We start from the raw sequence: 6,959 nt of genomic DNA on the forward strand, positions 1-6,959 counted from the left end.
GCTGCTGTTGTTCAAGGATCAGCTTCTTCTCACATGAGAAGTTTTGGGGCGACGTGTTCTCTGCTCTTCACCCGTGGTCTGTGTGTCTCTGAGGAACTGACTGGAAACGTAGCCGGGGTGGGGCCTGTGCGGTCCTAGCCTCCTATTGCCCAGAAACCCAAGTGCACCTAACTCTGAGGGAGGGTTTTCTCTGTGTTCTCTGAGGGTGGGCTCTCTCCCCACCCCTCCCCTTGTTTCTCACTGGGTCTTCATTTGTAACAAGTGATCTGAAAGGAATTTGACTTGAGAATTACCTAAATCCCTTTTAATGATCAGTGATGTCCAGTGCGGACCCTAACACCAGGACTGGCACTCCAGGCAGAGGAAATTCCTTTTTCTTTCTTTCTTTTTTTTTTTTTTTAAAGATTTCATTTATTTATTTAAGACACGGGTTGGGGGGGAGAGAGAGAGAAAATGAGCACGGGGAGGGGCAGAAGCAGGCTCCCCACTGAGCACGGGGCCCCTTGCAGGGCTCGATCCCAGGACCCTGGGATCATGATCTGAACTGAAGGCAGAGGCTTAACCGACTGAGCCACTCAGGCGCCTCCCCACTTTGGCTTCAATCCTCGTACAGATTCTCTCCATATACCCCCGAGAACTCATCGTAGTCCTGTGAGTAAGCCGGGGGAGGAAGAGGGCAGCAGCCAAGAGTTCCCCAGAAGGGCTTCTTGATGAAGAAGCTGGTGTTAGATGAAGAGGGAAAGACAGTCCGGGAGTGGGACCTCAGTCAGGGGCAGGAAAGAGGGAGAAGGCGGAGCGGCCTCTTTCCCTGGCCCCCTTCCTCAAGCAACAGCCTATAGTCCCTCGCCTCAGGCTGTGATACAAATCTTTATCCCGGGAAGCTCACGGATTTGTCCACAGCCCCTGCGGCTCAGCCCTGTGCTCCCGAGACTTCAAGACAGAGGTTTCTGGGGGGAAGGGGTACGAAGAGCAGGAAGGTCTCTCCTCCAGACCGCGGAGCCCACGCCAGCCACCGCTGCCTGCCCCCTGAGCCCACGTGGGACTGGTCTGAGATGCGGATTCCCAGGGCCTGAGGCGCTCCTGACTGCAGAACATTTTTGAATATAAAGCCACTCAGTCCCTTCTGTCGATTCAGTCAAATCTGGTTGAGAATATCTATCACATTTACTGGGGGAAGGTGGGGAGGAGGAAGAAAAGATAGAAAGCGTATGGGCACTTTCTGTAGAGCGAATATGTTCCCCTTCAAAGATAAAAAGGAAAAAGGACTTCCATCTTAGCCATAGTAAGGTAGCTGCCTCAAAAGTGTCTGCCCTCTAGTGGCTCAAGCCTCAAAGAAATCTTTCGCACCAAACTGACTGCGCTTAGGCCTGGAACACTCACAGGGACCAGCCAAGCAGGTACTTCGTGGTGGCAAATGTAATCCCTCAGTGTTAGGTCCTAGGGCTCTGTCCCCAGCGGGCTGAATGTTCGCAGGTCCTGGAGGCCTCACTTCCTTGGGGACCTGTGCTGCAGAGACCAAGGGTAAGCTCTATGCCAGAGAAGACACGGAGCCCGGGTAAGACCCGGCTCTCCCACACACGCTGACCAGCCCTGGCCCTGGGGCCTGCTCAGTCAGGAGGCAACATGACGTCATCTCCTGGCCGGCAAGTCTTCTGCAGCTGCACCCACAGCTCTCACGCCACCAGAGGCACTAGTCACGTCCCATCCCCATCACTGGTGCTCACTAATCGGTCCCCTCCCTGCAGTCCATCCATCCCCCACTCCCAAGACCTCCCCAAGCTGAAGGAATGTCGGCAAGTCTTCAGGACTCTTGGCAAAGATGTGGTACCAGGTGCTCAAAGAACAGACTCTCTAAATAGGCCCCCTGAGCCCAACTAGCTACACCTGGCGTTCGACTGGTGCCAGCGAGGAGCAGACATTTGGCCTCCAGGGAGAACCCCTTCAGAGCAGACTGCCCGGGGGGGTTTCAAAAGCCAAACCAGAGTGATCGCCAAGAGAGGCCTTGGAAGTTCTCGGGACTCTGGTGCATATGGTTTAAATAAATCAAGGGGATGTAACGTAAATGATAGGGAATATAATCAATAATTTTGTAATAACTCTGTGTGGGGACAGGTGGTGATCAGAGTTATCATGGGGATCAATTCATAGCGTATAAAAATATCAAATTTGGGGGCACCTGGGTGGCTCAGTCGGTTAAGTGCCTTCAGCTCAGGTCATGATCCCGGGGTCCTGGGCTTGAGTCCCGCCTCGGGCTCCTTGCTGAGTGGGGAGCCTGCTTCTCCGTCTCCCTCTGCCTACCACTCCCCTGCTCGTGCTCTCTCTCTGTCAAATAAATAGATAAAATCTTTAAAATCAAATCCCTGTGATACACACCTGAAACTAATAGGACATCGTATGTCAATTATACTTCTATTAAAAAATAGCCACCAGTACAACAGTGACAAAGAGCCAGGCTTGAGTATTCCAGCAAAGGAACGCTGGGCGGCCCCTCTCTCATCCAGGGGCTGCGCCAGGCAGGGCCAGCCTCTCCGCTTTGGGCCACTTGAGAGGATTCTGGCCAGAAAGCATTTCCAGGAAGGCATGGAGGAGTTGGGGCTGGAAGTCCAAAACCAAGAAGACTGCTCTGAGTAGAGTCAGGCCAAGAGAGTGGGAGGGGAGGGTAAGGAGGCTGAATGGGGGTGAAGGGGGTGTCTCAGGAACTTCTTGCTCATGTCAAATGCTGTCCATCACTGACAAATGGCAAGGCCGGTGACACAGCAAAGGCCGTGTGGGGACAGAAAGCAACGAAAGGTATATCTGACAATGATTGGAGATTCCACAAGCATTTATCTATGACTTCCATTTTTTGTTATCTTTATGAGCTGTTCTGGGGGGTTCTGTCCTGACTCCCTACATTCTAACATAAATCTCTAAAGATTTTTAAATGATTCCTCAAATATCTCATTATCCACTAGAAACATACCAACTTGCTTCAGTAACCTCTTACCCCGGCATTCTCAGTCAGAAACTCTTCTTAATGTCTAATTTAATTCCCTTCTATAATATGTCTCTCTCTCTTTTTTTTTTTTTAGAGAGGGAGAGAGGGGGTGAGGGGCAGAGGGAGAGGGAGAACCTTAAGCAGGCTCCACACCCAGCACAGAGCCTGACGCGAAGATGGATCTCACGACCCTGAGGTCATGACCTGAGCCGCAATCAAAGTCAGATGCTTAACCAGCTGAGCCACCCAGGTGCCCCTAGTACGTCTCTTTTTTAAATCCCACCCTGAAATTGCATTTAGTCCTTATGGAATTCCACAGACCACTCCCTATTGCTTCACTCCCACCTCCTTCCTTTCCATGTAATCCAAAGATATGAAAAGATGAAAGTAGCAAATTAGGAAGAAAATAAATCTATCCAGGGGAAAATGGCAGGAATTAGGAAAGGAAGTATGAGGTGCCTGAATGGCTCGGTCGGTTAAGCGTCCGACTCCTGGTTTCCACTCTGGTCATGATCTCAGGGTCCTGGGATCGAGCCTTCATCTGGCTCCGTGCTCAGCTCGCAAGGTCTACTTTTTCCTCTTCCTCCCCCTGCTCACACGTTCGGGCTCTTTCTCTCAAATAAATAAAATCTTAAAAAAAAAAAAAAAGGCTGTTTCAAGTCCCCTACCCACTTGCCATTTATATACAAACAACTGTGAGCCTCACAATGGATCTTCAGTACTGAAAAGTACTTTTTTTTTTTTAAACAATTTGGTGTGTCCCCCCGCTTCTTCATTCAGTGCCCCTCCTCTTAGGTTTTGAGGTTTGATTATCCCTGCAAAGTCCTCCCCATCACGTCCACAGTACTACATAGCTTGTAAATCCGACACTTCTGAGAGCTGGGTCTTCATAGGTATGTGGCACGTGTTGAACCACGGTGAAATTATCTCACATCTGTCCAGTTTGCTAAGGCCTAGAAAGCACTGAGGCCTTCAAAATAATATAAGATTGAGGTCCATGCTAAAACCCATTCATTAGGTGAGCTTCTGTAACGGAGCTGAGGTCTCACGTCGTCCATGCGAAATTCGAAGTGTCTTTCAAAGAGGCTGTCAGGCGATAGGACCGGGCTACAAGGTGGGCACAAGCATATTTAGACAAGGGACCAGTTCTGGAGGAAAAGGAGGCCCAGAAGAAGAGCAAACGTGTCTGTCTTTCAGGAATTAGTCTAGGCAAGGATGTGTGTCCAGACAAGGCTCTAAGAGCTGAGTGGGAGACATATGGCAAAATTGGGTCCAAAAGAGGCAGAAATTGGGTCCAAAAGAGGCATGGTCAGTTCTGAGAGGCAGCCTTGCTAGTCAGAGCTCAAGGGCTGTCTGCGTGCCTACCTGCCCACTGGGAATGTACCTCACACTTACCCTATTCCTTTGCTGACATTTTACTCATGCTAGGATCTTAATTTAGACATAACTTACTTGCAAAGCCTTCCCTGAGCCTGGGAAATTTAGACTCAATGGAGGAGGAATTGGCAGACAGTCCGTCCTCCTAAGCAGGGAGGAGGTTTGCCAGTTGGCTCCATCGTCCTGGCTGCAGTGTGGATGATAGACCAGAAGGGGTCAGAACGGAGGCTTCTGTAGGCAATGCCGAACCCAGCCTCAAACTGGACTCCTCCCTCTAGTGGACTTGAGGCACTGATGAAAATTCTATGTGGACTATCAATGACTGAGTACTGGCGCTGGGAAATGGTCACAGTTAGGCTCCCTAGCAGACAGGGAACTGAAGCCAACTTGCATGCAAGACCTTTCTGGAGGTGTGCTCAGTGGACAATACTGTGGGGAATGAACGGTGCATCATAATTATGCATCCGTGTGCTTGTCTCCCCCCCAGACTCCATCCTCTGTTGGAGCAAGGAATGTGTCTGCTGTGTCTGTCATTGTATCTCTAGAGCTTAGTCCAGTGACTGGAACATAACAGGCACCCCCCAAATATTTGTTAAATAAATGAATTAGAAGTAGTAAATAAGAAAGACCTAAGTAGGGGTGCCTGGGTGGCTCAGTCATTAAGCGTCTGCCTTCGGCTCAGGGCGTGATCCCGGCGTTATGGGATCGAGCCCCACATCAGGCTCCTCCACTATGAGCCTGCTTCTTCCTCTCCCACTCCCCCTGCTTGTGTTCCCTCTCTCACTGGCTGTCTCTATCTCTGTCGAATAAATAAATAAAATCTGTAAAAAAAAAAAAAAAGCCCTAAGGAGGTAGCAATAAAAAGATAGAAGAGGGCATTTATGATATATATTTAGGAAAATTAATAGGTCTTGGTGACTGATTAATTGACTAATTAAACATAAGAAAAAGAGTGAGGAAGAGTCGAGAATAACTGCTACATTTCTGCATTTACATGTAGACAGAAGATAGTGCTATTTGGGGAGAGAGAAAATGCAGAAGGAAGTCTAAGTTTGAATAGAAAGAGACACAGCTCAAGTTAAAGATATCTCTTCTATATCCAAGTGCAAATGTCCAGTAGGCAGGTGAAAATGGGATTTGGAGCTCAAGCAGCCCAGGATATTCCTTTTCAATTTACTTCTGCCAAGAACATCCCGTAGACCCCCACTGGAATCTCTTTCCGTTTCGTCGCCATGTTGCCCCCTTCTGCAACTCAGCGGGGGCTTATCTTAGGTTGTTGGGCTGCCATAACAACAGGAATTTATTTCTCAGAACTAGGGGCCAGAGTTCAAAGATCAAGGTGTCAACAAGTTCAGTTTCCTCTGAGGAGTCTTTGCTTGGCTCGCAGATGTCTCCTTCCTCCTGTGCCCTTACACGGCGCTTGCTCGGCGCACACTGCACCCCTGGGGTGTCTCTGTGTACCCAAATTTCCTCCTTTTATAAGGTCACCAGTCAGATTAGATTAGGGCCCACTCTAATGGCCTCGTTGTACCTTAATTTCCTTTTTAAAGGCCTTATCTCCAAATACAGTCACATTCTGAGGTGCTGTGGGTTAGGACTTCAAAATCAGAATTTTGCAGATGGACGCAGTTCAGCCCACGAAAGGTCTGTATTTCTTCTCCTCCTCCTTCCGCAGCTCTGCCTCAGAGGCAGCCAGCCCACACCCCTCCATCAGAGAGCACCAATGTCCAGGGGAGCCTTCCCCTCAAATTTCCAAGATTCGGTCTTCAACATGTTATGGAGACAGATGGAAGAGGGGATTATTCTGCCAGGAATGTGGGTGAGGAGGTGGTAGGGAGACTTGTAGGGTAAGTAAGAGTCCACTGGTTACAAAAGGGAGAAACGTTCTAGGCTAAGCGAAGATGCCACGATGTTAAACTTCAGAGGGAGTCTGGGGACACTTAGATGTGGCGGTTTGGAGGTTGAATGTGGGGGATGGTAAGAGCTGAAGCAAGAGGGGTTGGCCGAGGTCACGTTTTAAAGCTCTTTCCTGTTGGCATAAAATCAGCCAATGCTTTACGTGAAGAGACATGGACAGGGAATTAGAGGGCTGCTCTGATCCCTCAGGCAGGAAACAATGCAATTACTTCTAAAAGGCTGGAAGGTTGGAGGATGTTGTTGAGGCAAAGAGCTGGTGGGGGTGGGGGCCAGAGTGGGGAATAAAATACAAAGGGGAAAATATGGGGGAAAGGAAAGGAGAAGGGAAACACGGGAAGCATCTTGGTCCGATCTAAATACTGAATTCTAGTACCAGAGGGTATTCTGTCTAGTTAGTTCTTCCTCCTCCGGAGGCAGAGTCCCCGAGGTGGCGAGCACTTCTCTGTGACATGGAGGATAGAGGGAGCAGAGGAGTCTCTAGAAATCAGGGAGTCGTGACATACAGAGGCACAGCCGCACAAGGGCCACCTGTGATGAAAGTGGCAAAGAATTCCAAGAGGAGCTGGGAAGCTAGATGAGATCAGCCTCAGCGGGCTGACTGGGCTGGGCACTGACTGGTCTGGTTCTGACTGGTCATCTAGGGCTGTCAACTCAGGATGGGGACCTACAGATCAAGACTAGTGACCTA

Source organism: Ursus maritimus, unplaced genomic scaffold (genome assembly GCF_017311325.1).
Source record: "Ursus maritimus isolate PB19 unplaced genomic scaffold, ASM1731132v1 scaffold_16, whole genome shotgun sequence".
Taxonomy (NCBI): Eukaryota; Metazoa; Chordata; class Mammalia; order Carnivora; family Ursidae; genus Ursus; species Ursus maritimus.